Below are 13,990 nucleotides of genomic sequence, written 5' to 3' on the forward strand. Positions count from 1 at the left end.
AGACCTTAAACAGAAGCGCTGTCAGGGTCCAAGATTGAGTTTCACTCATCACAAAAGAGACAAAAGAGGGTGACGGCAACACCAGCTCTGCTGCGTGCATGTGTGCTCCGAATAACCCTAACAGCGCTCTTTAATGGGGTCAACACGTACACACATTCATCCAGCGTCTGGGTCATTGAACTCACACACCCACAGTTTCGCGCTTGATTTGAAGCGCCCCAATAATGATACAAAAGTCACAGTCTTATGGACATCAGCGGTGCTATTTTGAATATTAGCATACCCGATTTCCTTTGAAAACTCAACAGAAAGAGTGATGCCTTCAAATCTAGCTCATCCATAATTCCATAAAATCAGTTTCCACTTTCACTGCACCAATTAGTGGTCTCCGTGCGGCTGTGGAATGCTGAAGTAAACATGCGTTTGGAGACAACAAGGGAAGATCCTTATCTGCATGTCTTGTGGCCAGACTGAATGGAGTTCCTCTCTTTGAGACCAATGTCTGTTTATTGTTTCTCTCTGTTGCTGCCAGGAGACAGGTCTATCAAACTGTGATGCCTTCCAACTTACCTGTGCCACAGGGCACACATGGCAGAATGTTTCGTATAAACACTAGCTGTTGATAGCACCTGAAAGAATGTCAGAACAAATAACACCCAGTAGCATTTTGCCATATCTGTTGTTAATAATAGATATAAACACAGACTCATAGACTACTGCCAGTATTATAAGCCAAATAAAAACACACATATAAAATTATTCAAAGGGTGTTTTTAGCAAGGAGACAATAAATTGTTTAAAAGTGTCTGTCAAGACTATTACGTTATATTATTCATCAAAGAATCTTGAAAAATGCATCACGGTTCCCAACATTGCTAAAAAAAAGTCTCTTGATTTCTAAATTTAGCATATTAGAATGATTTCTGAAAATCATGTTACACAGGCTGAAAATTAAACTGTAAATGCCATTACAGGAATAAATTACATTTAAAATAAATTATATAGAGCATTTATTTTAAAAACTATAATACAATATAATATTTTATAATATGAATTTTTTACTGTATCAAATAATCAAATAATGTGTATTTTTTGTAGACTATTCATGTAGTGTTTTTTTTGCATTTTACAGAGCTGAGGATGATGGCAGAAGGGAGGTTTTCTAGTCTTCCCAGGAACATGCACGTTGGGCGCCAGTGTCCACTTGCATCTTCTATGGATCTGCTGAGCTCACGGCCTGCCATGGCTGAGATGCCGGTCAGCAGCTACCAGGGTGTCTCCATCCATGGTACCCTGCCTCGCAAGAAGAAGAATGGCACTGGTTCCTCTGTGAAGCAGTGGGAGACGAATGGAAATATGGGGTCATCGGTAGCACAATATCCAGGCCGATATCGTCTGCCACCATCACCGCTCATACACAACATTATCGAAGAACACCAGGCTTTCCACTCAGACAGGAAGAGCAGTGCCTCATCTAGGTAAGAAATATAGTACTTCTACACACTTGTCCACTCTCAGTGATTTAAACACAACAAAGCCCTACAACACCCACAGTCTTTGCAAAGAATTCAAAGCTACCCAGTTGTTCAGGTGAAATAGGAAGTAACATTAATATGGTTTAAAATAAAGTGCCAACTCATAAAATCATATACTGCTCTTTCTCAGCTTAGAGCAAAGTTGCTTTCAAATACACAGTCAAGATTAAGGTCAAGCTTTAGGTGAAGGTTGCCACAACATCAACTTAACCCGCCAGATCACGATGGCTTCTGTTCTTTGTCTAGTTCTGTTCTACATATCTAAAAACAAACAAATGATAGTGTGAAAATGAACCATTTTCTTACTAAAATAGAATATAATCAAGACTTTTACATCTAAAAATTGCTGAATATAGATTTCATTCGTATACATATAAAGTTTTGTTTCTTATTGTTTTAGACTACAAAATATTTAATAGCATAGCCCATAAAGTGATTTGGATGCAACGGTAAACTCAATCAACATCTAATACAATGAATACAGCATCACTTGGAACCCTAAAACTGCTATTACCCTTCACTAGCATTTATTTGCGCTGTGTAGTTTGATTTTAGTATACTGTACATGAAAACCTCCAAGGTTACCTCTATGTAGTAACATATCAACCATTTGTTTTGGCTACTGGTTTATTAAGTTGGCCATCAGAGCATTCAACACCAAATCTTCACCTTACACTACCCTTTAATTCCGTTAACTTTACAGTCTTCAGAAAATAGGATAATATATCACACAATACAAGCTGCTGCTGGCTCAGTCCCATGTCCAGGACTGTCTCCATCTCTTTTCCTTGTGTCTTGTCTCTCTTTTTCACTGTCTGCCTACGTCTTTGCTATAGCTCTAGGCCTGTTTAACTGTATCGTCCTTACTGGCTGTCTGATCTTATCACAATCAGCAACAAAGAAGTTTGTGTTTGTCCCATATTTATGCAGACTTACTTAACAGGTAATATATCTCACCCTCAATAAAAGACCTGGCAGATATAGTAAAGTAATCTGTGTCTGGCTCTGTAGACAGTATACAGATTATAAAGGGCACCTTCCACAAACAGGGCACAAAATAACGCCTGAATTATATTCTATTATTATATATATATATATATATATATATATATATATATATATATATATAATCACAAACCTAAAACGTTTTTTGTTGTTGTTCCTAAATGTATATTTCCCATAAATGACAGAATAAAAATCTAAATTCATATTCAATTTAAACAAATATTGTTAAAGCATGATCATTTAATTGCTAAATACTAAATAAATATAACTATATAACTATAAATACTTATAGCTGCTAAATAAATTTTTTTTTTAGAAAAATCTAATTATATACAGTATAATCATTTCATTATTTAAACAAGCTATTTTTTTTACATTGTTTTGCTGGATGTTAATTGGTCTAACATATTTGATATATTATGTAATATGGATTATATAATTTCTAGGTAAACTGAATAAAAATTAAAAGCATAGGATTTATGTTTAGACAGAGAAAATGTTTCCAAACTGAAACCGTGTACAGACCATAAGACAAAACACTGATAACTCGGGTTGTTAACTATTTCAGCAAGTACTTTTACCAGAAGCACCTCAGGAAATTTAGATAGAATAAATAGCGGCTTTTATAAAAACAGTTTAAGTGTAACTGTGTGTGTTTGTGTGTCTGTGGTGGCGTAGGTGTGTGTTTGGGTTTCCGTAAGCCCAGTGGGCCGCATCTGTCCCTTGACATTTGAAGGTTACCTAATATTAGACTACTATTTCACAGCCACAAAGCTCATTGAGAATTGAGAGGTGAAAAATGACCACAGCACACAAAAGAAGCTGCTCTGGGCTGGCAGCAAGGTTAGCAACGACCTCTCATAGCAGCCCAGTCACCATAACAACACCTTATTGCGACTCTGCGTGACACATGGAAAAAGAAATAGGTAGAACATAAACACTGTGTAGGTATAAGAGAGAGAGAGGAACCTACAGCAGAGAAAAGGATTGACACTTCTCATTATCAACATGGACCTACACTAAATTAGCCCAGAAGCAATAACTAGCTTACTACTGGATGACTTTTTCCTACATTAGACTTAGAGTTGGAGACTTGGATGGCATTGTGATTAAACGCCAACCTCCCGAACGTCTGGCTGCAGAATGGTTCACCAGCTTGAGTGTGTCTTCCTGCAGGTGAGTAGTCAGATGAGACAAGATGCCTGCAGGTTTTGTTTCTAGGACTGAAACATTAATTTTTTATGAAACATCCAGCATTTAAGAGCTTTTCTTTACTACCTGCATGTGCGAGGCAGCTGTTCTAACACAAACACACAGCTCTTCACAGGTTAAAGTGAGGACTGTAGATTTATAGTTAGACCGAGAGATGAAAGAATTTTTGAAAAGACAGATTGGAAGAGAGATTGAGAGAAAAAACAAAGAAAGAGAGACAAAGGAAAAGAATGAGACAGATGAAAGAGATTGAGGAGCAACAGTGCCATTTGATTTACTTGTTGAAGCTGATTAAAGTGGTTCAAGTTGTTGACAGAATCCACTCAACACCCTCATAACTACATGGCCTCTAAATTATCTTTGGTTCAGTCTGCCAAATGATAGAATCGACACATGGGAAACATTACACCAAACAATGAAATGATTAAACAGTTTTTAATCTCTGATGGAAATATATCAGCTATTTTCTGGTGTTGTATTGCGGTCATCACAATAAAACAGACATCACTTTGTCATCACATCTCCATTGTGCAATTTACATGGTAACAAGGTTTCTCATGCGAGTAACTTTACCTGTTGAAATGAAATAATCAGTAATAATGTTTGCATTTTATTGCAAAATACTACACAAAATATACAACTAAAATTACAGCTTATTTTTTCATCAGACAGTGCCACCTATCTTTCATAATGTTCAACATTATTTTTAAGAAATCAGCAGTATTATTGGCTAAACTATTACCTATAAGTAGATAAATGTACTCACATAAGAGATTTTTACTTTGAATTAAAAGGGCAACTATTTCATGTAATCATTTAATTGAAATGAGGTCATGAATATTTGACAAGAAATGCATAACAGTAATTTACTAGATAGTTGCATGATGCATAAAAGTAATGATATTAATGCTCTGCATGTGTTGGCAAACTCAGGTCTTTGTTGAGCTGTCCAGTATTATTATGTAACTTCATTATGGTTGCTAAGCTCTACGGAACCCAAACATTCCACCCAGACTACCAGGTGGTCCAAAGGATTTCCTTCTCTCACACAGTTCTGCTGATGGGACGTGAAACAGTTTTTGTTGGAGTCTTTTGCGCTCTTTATTCTCACACACACATTTAAATGATATAAAACTATACTGAATCCACTAAATCTACATAAAGGAAAACATTTGCAGTTTGATGTAAATACTTCACATAATTAAATACATATAAAAAAGCGCAAAACAAAAATAAATTAGTTATTAGCTTATTTTAAAATAATTTACCCTAAATGATAATTAAACTCCCTTACACATAAGAAGGTAGGTTTGTACGGTATAGTCATAGGTCATCTCCAATTTACTCGTTGGGGAAACAGAGCTGAACCCCCGAAACATTTTAGAACATTCTCTCTATAGTTTACACTATGGCTGCCCCCCAATAGTTGACTAATCGTTATTGTCAACCAGAAGAGGCTTGGAAAATATATATCTGGATCTATCTATCTACTATATATATGGAGTATAAAACAAATTAGATTATGCAATCTGTTTGATTCATTCATACAGTATCCACTATTGCTGAGTGTCACCGACTTCATCTTCGAAGAAGAAAACAAATAAAGCACTAGTTTATGAAATTATTAAAATGTTAATGCAGCCTCCTTACTTTTAAAATTGTATTTTGGATAACGTGGCTGTATTGGCCTTTTGTGTCTGTACCATTTAAAGTGACCTTTAGCAAAGGAAATGCACTATATGAATAAAGCGTCTTCTTCCTGTTTTTCCCTGATACCTACGTAATGATTACTTCTGCTGGTGCGCTATGGCAAGCTTTATGCGTGTGCTTAAGTGTTCATAAGCTATGCATGCAATAAAATGCTCATTATATTGATCTAATTCTTGAAATTAACAACTACTAGTCAACCAGAAAAATTCTTACTCGAGGGCAGCCCTAGTTTACTTAAGAATAATCATATCAATGGATTGAATTCCTACTGAAACTCCCTAAACTCCCTCGTGAACCTGACTTGTATCAGTTCACAGAGCCGCACTGCCCCTGTTGTCTTGGCTGTGAACTGCCTTTGATTTATGACTTACAATGTGTGGGTGATTTCTGGGAGTGTTGCATGTCAAATGTCCCATTTCTCTCCAGTGGCTTAAGCATTATGAATCTGTTTCTGTAAACCCAATAATAGCTTGCCCATCTCTCTAGCTTGACATGTCCTCCTCGGCTTTCTAATTATGACTGGCAAGACTGTAAGGTACAAATTACCACTTTGAGACACAATACAGCTGTGGCTTGGCACAGAACGACCCAGAGATGGAGATGAATGTTTTTCTTGAGGCCATGTCCTCACGGCATGCCCTCTCTTTGCGGATAAGATGGTATGTTCGGCCTGATCCCAAAGTCAAGTCACTCTTGGGTCAACCCATTGGAGAGCTGACAGTGTACTCTTACAGCGAACTAATGTAAGCGTTCAGAAGCTTTAAAGCATGACCTATCGCCTCTAGAGTAGCTTTCACTGGATGTCCAGTGGGAACTTAAACAGGAAATCAGTTATGCTTTTAAGTTTCATCAAATGCAAGCAAACAAATAATCAAAAAAAAAAAAACTTCTTAAACATTCTCATATTTCCAGTTATCTGACGCTTTTTATATATCTGAGCTCTCACCCCAGGTGCCACCTCCACACTGAACCTGAAAGCCACCCTTATTCCCTAAGGGGTGAGACAGTCCACCAAACACCCTGGTGGTAAGAAAGGAAGAAAGAAAGTCATAAAGAAAAGTCAGGTTTTTGTGTAAGCTGAGATGAAAGGGACTCTGGGTAAAGGCAGAAAGAGAGAGGGCGGAAAAATCTAAATGGAGAAAAAGCTGAGCCGTGCACCTCGACCGCTCGTTCTTCTCCGTGACTCTCTTCACCACCGTGGTTCCTGCTTTCCACATGGAGAATCTAAATAAAACAAAAAATGCAGTGCTGACCAAGTGCCATCTCTGCATTTAGGGTAAGTCACATCTAGACCATAACCTTAAAGCTACAGGCAGAAATAGAGGTCATGTGAACAATTGCTATGTCCTGTCTCCTCCTATGTTTTGTATAGATTCTGTCTTACATTTACGCTAAATTTGTCTCTTACCCAAAGGTTGCACTGAAAGTTTATTTACACTGCTTTTCGAGCCTGTGGGAAATTTAGACTCAAGGAATTAATTTCCCTTTTCCTGGCTATAATCCTTTAGAATTTGGAGTTTAAGTCTTCACGTAAGCATAAATCCGGAGAGAGTCACAAGAGTGTGTTTGTGTGTGAGACAGAGAGCCTCTCTAAAAGACCTGACATGCTCATCCCTGACCACTTAACCCTACATTTATTCTTTTTCTCGTTTTTTAAAATGCATTATCTAAATTGATATCTGCATTAATCTCAGTTAAACTTCATGCATTTGGGTTGGTGTGGAAGTAATTGAAAGTAATTGTGTATGTTTGGGGGTGGGGGGGTGGTGGGTGTTTGTCTTCACATGTTGCGGTCTATACTGTGGTGTAATGACCTCAGGCGAGAGAGGCTGAACTGGAAGGCACTTTACTGCAGTTCAACGTACAGCCTGCCCAAAAAGGACACACACACACACACACACACAGCACTCCACACTTACAGTTAAACCGGCAGGCAGCTGAGCTAAAGGAGAGTTGATGTGTTCGCTGAAGAGAGTTCTTTCTTTTTCCTGCAGGGACGGTGCAGGCATGGACCCTACCATGGAGTATGTCAAGGTAAGGCTTTACATTTTAGCTTAACATGTGCATGTGGACTTTGAAATGATCACTCTATTATGGTAAAAAGCCACTGGCAATGTATGAGGTAATGTTGAAATAGCAGAAATAGACAGAAATGATCTTAGGCGACCCTTAAGCCTTTGAGATATCCAATACTATTCAGCGGAGTTTTGTAAGTGTAGAGTGTTTAAAGCAGGACAGGAATGTCATCTATGCTGAATGTTGAGGATATGAAGGTTTGTAGTTTATTGACTGAGTAAATATACGTATTACATTGCACACTTAGATTTGCATCAGAGATAAATGTGTGCGTCAGTAGGAGTGATTATCTTTGTTGTATAAACATTTACACTTCCTGATGTATCTTATGTGCTAGTTAAGAATGATTAGGAGTTAAACCGATTGCAAAAACAATACGTTCGTTCAATTTCTCAGTGTTATTTAACTTTTCCATGGCGTTTATCATATAAAGTGCACTCTCCTTGACCTGTCTAGGTAGTTGGCCTCATTTGAATCTGAAGGGAATAACAGGCAAAGTTTTAATACATCAGACATTAGACTCGTGCAAATTTAAGCCAGAGCTGTTCATAAAACACAGGAAACTCTACAGCCGAAATTTCCGATAAGGATCTGACAATTTCTGTGTTTCCTACTGTGCGAGGGGCCCATGTAGACACATCCTCAATTAAAACGGCACAATTACAAAGAGGAAATGAGCTGGTGATGTTTCAAGGCTCTGCAGGCAACGTATGCAGTTGAAATTACAGTATCAAGTTAAGAGCGAATGACAAATTTCACTTTGCCAGCAAAAGCAGAATTGTTTTCTGGCTTTATTTTGACCTGGGGCATCATCTAGCAGTTATGAAAGCTCTTCATCACACGATATGACTGTGTTAGAGCACCCACGACTCTGATGAAAGATATGGTGTGACATATATCTTGAGTGCCTCATTCGGTTAGCACTGACTGAATGAGATTTTCCACTGTGATCACCTGCAGCCTTGGGTGTGCTGTCACCACACAGCTACCTCTGTCAGCCTGCTGAGAAACTATCATCTCTCTCTCTTACTGTCCTCCCTGTAGTCAGTAGCTCAGTGGTTTGCATCATATTGGGGTCTAGCAACTCTCTGTGAAGAACAAATACCTCAGCATTACCTCACACAGACAACAAACCAAAGCAAACAGCACAAACACAGTCAATAGCAACTTCAACTTAGTAGTGATCCGGCACAGTTGAACAGACAATCAACATATTTAAAAAAATATTTTTTTTCTAAAACATCATTACATATTACAATCCCACCACCTGTCCAAGAATGTTTTCCATATTTTACAGACATTTTATTTTTCAAAAGCCTATTTTTATATAATTATTTTTGCACGTTTTATAACAATTAAGCACATTTTACCACTATATTTTCATTAATATAATGCAATTTATATATTAACATAAAAGTAAATATTGCCTGATTGAACTGATTCTTTTTAATAAATAAAAATATTTTGTATTTTTCCATTAATAATTAATATTTCAATTACTAAAAAAGTGAAAAATTATTCATTAATTAATGTGTTTATACTACTGCTGCCAAACGGTTAATTGCATCCAATTTTTCACATAATGTATGTGTGTGTGTGTGTAATGTGTATATTTATTATGTATATACAAATACAAACACATGCATGTAAATATTTAGGAAAATATGTAATGTTTATATATGAAATATATTTAGATATTAATTATATTAATATAAGCATTAAATGTAAATACATTATATATACATAACAAAGACACACAGTAAACAGTAGCCAAAATTTGAAATGGACCAAAACCTTTCATCAAAGTTGTCCTAAACCAAAACAATAGCTTGCATGTTCTTGTCTTATTATACTACGGGACTGAATCGAATCGTGATTAATTATCTAACAGCATCTAACTCATCTGGATATTAATGGAGTGTAATGCAATTGATAAATAAATTGGAGCAAAATATGATTCGGAAAATGACAGGATATCCTCAGGGGAATAACACGGCCATGAAATGTTTCAATCAAATGAACTGCATATACACTGGCTCTTTATACTCCATTTTAGAAAGCTCTCAGAACTTTCTGCCCGTTTAATGTGTGGCCATCTGTAAGCACGCGTCTGCAGCTGAACTGTAACACCATTAAAAACTCAGCTGAAAACTAAATCTAGATGATGACAGAGTCTTCATCACACCTGTGTGTTTGGGTGTCTGCATCGAGGTCTGTGGTTCTCATAGCTCCAGTAAATCAATCCTCTTCCTCTCCCTCAGACTGAATTAATGTGAACCTCAGCTTGCCCTCTTCAGGCGGTGTTGAGTTTCCAGCATCATGTTTATCAAACACCTGGGTCTGTACATGTCTAGTGTCTGACAGAACCTGCGATCTCTGATCTCTCTCTCCGTGACAGAAGGTTTCCAAGCTGATCTGTGCACAAAATCAGTCAGAAAACAACAAACTGACTTTTTTTTTTATCATCTTAAACCATTTAATACAATATATATTGTTCTGTAGACATAGTATAATCACGTTAGGCACCATTTAGTTTGATATAAATAATACTTACCTTTCATACTTTTACCTAATGTTGAAAATTCAGCCATAAAACAATGACAAATAAAACATTTAAATGATACTTCAGTCCTTTACAGCTTGTTTGTTCACATTACATTAAATACACTCTCTATACACAAGGCCTGTAATTAATTAGCAATTTCCATCAAGTTTAATTTAATTTAACATTTGACTGGCTAGTTTTGCATGCCTTAGGTTTTCAGTTCATTTGTGCTGGTTTTACAGCCTTGGCCTATTTTTTTGACAACTTGTTGGCTAAGCAATATTTTCTTCAAAGTTACCAGGAAGTCAGCCATCAAAAATATAGCATAATTAACTTCCAAGACCTCATGCACTGATATCACTTCCTGAAGTCAGATGAGTGTTGTTAGTGAAAACTGTTTGTTTTCAGATGATATCAGGTTAGGTGGTGCTCTCCATCGTGGCTGGGGTTGAACGAGTCAAGTTTGGATGTTAGCTCAAATGAACAATTTCTCCTCAATTTAACTTCTCTAACCCCAGGACAAAAACTTATTCACACAACTTAGGGCAAGTCATCTAATTTTAATATCAAGCACAAATTATATGATTTTTTTATTATTATTATTATTTTTTTTTACAATATCAAGCCTTTATTCTTCTGTTTCCTTTCGTCTTGCGTGTGAAGCAGAGATTAAAGAAACTGGAGCTATTATCATCAAAGAGGATCTGGAGGGTGGAAATTGTTTGAATGAATTGCTGTTTAAAAATATATTTTTTTAAAGGGTGGGAATCAAATCTGTGATCTGCGGATATGACGCATGACTTCTTATTGTGATTCATGGATGAGAATGATGCATCAGTGCCACATTTGGTTTATTATTAATTACATGACACGTTAACACTAATTTTCATGTTATACTTTTAAGAAAGACCAACAACTATTCAAAATTTGGATACAAACTGAAAAGTAATCTAATCTGAGTTTATAATGTACAATTAACAAATTTCAAAATAAACATATGGTTATGCATAAAAAGAGGATTAGCTGAATAAAGTTGTAGTAAAAGTCAAAATATTTAGAGTAAAATGTCAAAAATTTAAGTCAGTCACAATACTGCAGCAATAGGAGATTTCTATTATATCAAATTTCTAAATTATATCAAACTATTACAACTTTATTTACATACTTTTGGCTTTTTCTCAAAATATCGTGTCTTCCATTATTATGACTATATTCTTTTGACTAGTACCTACAACTTTATTGTACTTTTAAATATATTTTTATAAAAAATATATTAACAGATTTATTTCCGTTTTCCCCACACACATCTTTCTGTTCTTGATGGCCTGATGGTGAACACACACACTGTTGCTCAGTAAGCTGCTAAGCACTCATGAAAGAGCTTTACAGGAACAATGAGGCACTGTTCGCTCTGTGGGATCTGCTGCCCTGCGAACCCACAGAAAGACCTCCTTAGTCCGGCCTGCAGCCTGTTTGACTGCATACACCAGCTAGAGACAGAGGCGCAGAAAGCCTGGTTTTGAACAGAGAACATAGACTGGCCCAGTACGAACAGCTCAAAGGGCTTCTGTCTCTCAGATGATGAGAGAGACAGGAAGCATGCAGACCTGATGGAAGACACTGACACACCCACTCATATTGTCAGATGAAATCATATCGCCGCTGCTTGATATTTCATATTCTGTAGATAGATTAGATAGACAAAAAAATGGTCAGAAAGAAATTCTCAAGATGTAATCGGTAATAATATTATTACACAGCACAATATTTTTCATTTACAAACATATCATTCTTAACTGTAAATACACATGAAAATATTGCAGGGGGTGTTATTTTGATTTTGATATTTGTCAGTGACCGATTGCTTTATATGCAATAGTGTTTAACAATTATAAATATAACTAAAGTAACTATGTATGCCCTAACAAATGCTAAGACGTATTGTTTTACTTTTTTATATTACTTTAAATGCGTTGTCAGGTATCCAGAGTTTTCATTAAATTGAAAAGAAAGAAATAGCATGTGGCACACTCCCCTCCTAAGCCCCAGTTATTATAATACAATGTGTTGGCATAATGCCCCTCCGAGGATCGCCACCTTAACGTGGTGGAGGGGGTTTGAGTGCCTGAATGACCCTAGGAGCTAGGTTGTCGGGGCTATATGCCCCTGGTAGGGTCTCCCATGGCAAACAGGTCCTAGGTGACAAGCCAGACAAAGAGCGGTCCATGACACCCTTATGGAAAAGACCTGGAATGGAGTCGCGACGTCGCCCGGTATGGCGCAGCCGGGCCCCGCCATGGAGCCAGGCCTGGGGCCGGGCCGGCATGCGAGCGCCTGGTGGCGGGTCTTGCCCCACGGGACCCGGCCGGGCTCAGCCCGAAACAGCGGCGTGGGGCCATCCCCCCGTGGGCCCACCACCTGCAGGAGGGACCGTAAGGGGCCGGTGCCTTGTGGTTTGGGTAGCAGTCGAAGGCGGGGACCTCGACAACCCAACCCCTGGACTCAGAATCTAGTTTTAGGGACATGGAACGTCACCTCTCTGGGGGGGAAGGAGCCTGAGTTGTTGCGTGAGGTTGAGAGATACCGGCTAGAGATAGTCGGGCTCACCTCCACGCACTGCTTGGACTCTGGAACCCATCTTCTCGAAAGGGGCTGGACTCTTCACTACTCTGGTGTTGCCCGCAGTGAGAGGCGGCAGGCTGGTGTGGGCTTGCTCATAGCTCCCCAGCTTAGCCGCCATGTGTTGGAGTTTAACCCGGTGGACAAGAGGGTCGCCTCCCTGCGACTTCGGGTTGGGGGGAGGACTCTCACTGTCATTTGTGCCTACGGGCCGAATGGCAGTGTAGAGTACCCGGCCTTCTTGGAGTCCTTGGGAGGGGTGCTGGAAAGTGCTCCAACCGGGACTCTATCGTCCTGCTGGGGGACTTCAACGCTCACGTTGGTGATGCTAGTGACACCTGGAGGGGCGTGATTGGGAGGAACGGCCCCCCCGATCTAAACCTGAGTGGTGTTCTGTTGTTGGAATTCTGTGCTAGGCACGGTCTGTCCATAACGCAACACCATGTTCAAGCATAAGGGTGTCCACCAGTACACCTGGCATCAGGACACCTAGAGGCGGAGGTCGATGATCGACTTTGTGGTTGTATCATCTGATCTCCGGCCGCATGTCTTGGACACTCGGGTGAAGAGAGGGGCGGAGCTGTCAACTGATCACCACCTGGTGGTGAGTTGGATCCGCTGGCGCGGGGAGGAGGCGGACAGACTTGGCAGGCCCAAACGTACCGTGAGGGTCTGTTGGGAACGTTTGGCAGAGACCCTGTCAGGGAGATCTTCAACCCCGCCTCGGCAGAACTTTGACCGGATCCCGAGGGAGGCTGGAGACATTGAGTCCGAATGGACTATGTTCTCTACCTCTTTGGTCGACGCAGCCGTCCGGAGCTGTGGCCGTAAAGTCTCGGTGCGTGTCGTGGCGGCAACCCCGAACCCGATGGTGGACACCGGAAGTAAGGGATGCCGTCAAGCTGAAGAAGGAGTCCTATCGGGCATGGTTGGCCCGAGGGACCCCTGAAGCAGCTGACAGGTACCGTGGGCCAAGCGGACTGCTGCCCGGGTGGTTGTGCAGGCAAAACTCGGGTCTGGGAGGAGTTCGGGAGGCCATGGAAAATGACTATCGAACGGCCTCAAAGAGGTTCTGGCAAACCGTCCGACGCCTCAGAAAGGGAAAGCAGTGCCCTGCCAACACCGTGATATAGTGCTGATGGGAACCTGCTAACCTCGACTGGGGATATTGTGGGGCGGTGGAAGGAATACTTTGAGGACCTCCTCAATCCCGTCAACACGTCTTCCACTGAGGGAGCAGAGGCCGGGATCCGGGGACTCGACCATTACCTAGCTGAGGTCACTGAGG

General features: G+C 39.5%; 1 protein-coding gene and 1 pseudogene across 1 annotated transcript in view; both read left to right on the top strand.

The window, feature by feature from the left end:
* The window catches only part of LOC122350865 (collagen alpha-1(I) chain-like), a 513,797-nt gene that overhangs the window by 452,915 nt on the left and 46,892 nt on the right, over positions 1-13,990 (top strand). The gene's annotated exons all lie outside the window — the stretch shown is intronic.
* LOC122350868 overlaps positions 1-13,990 on the top strand; it is a 52,722-nt pseudogene that overhangs the window by 17,763 nt on the left and 20,969 nt on the right.

Source organism: Puntigrus tetrazona, chromosome 8 (assembly GCF_018831695.1).
Source record: "Puntigrus tetrazona isolate hp1 chromosome 8, ASM1883169v1, whole genome shotgun sequence".
NCBI lineage: Eukaryota > Metazoa > Chordata > Actinopteri > Cypriniformes > Cyprinidae > Puntigrus > Puntigrus tetrazona.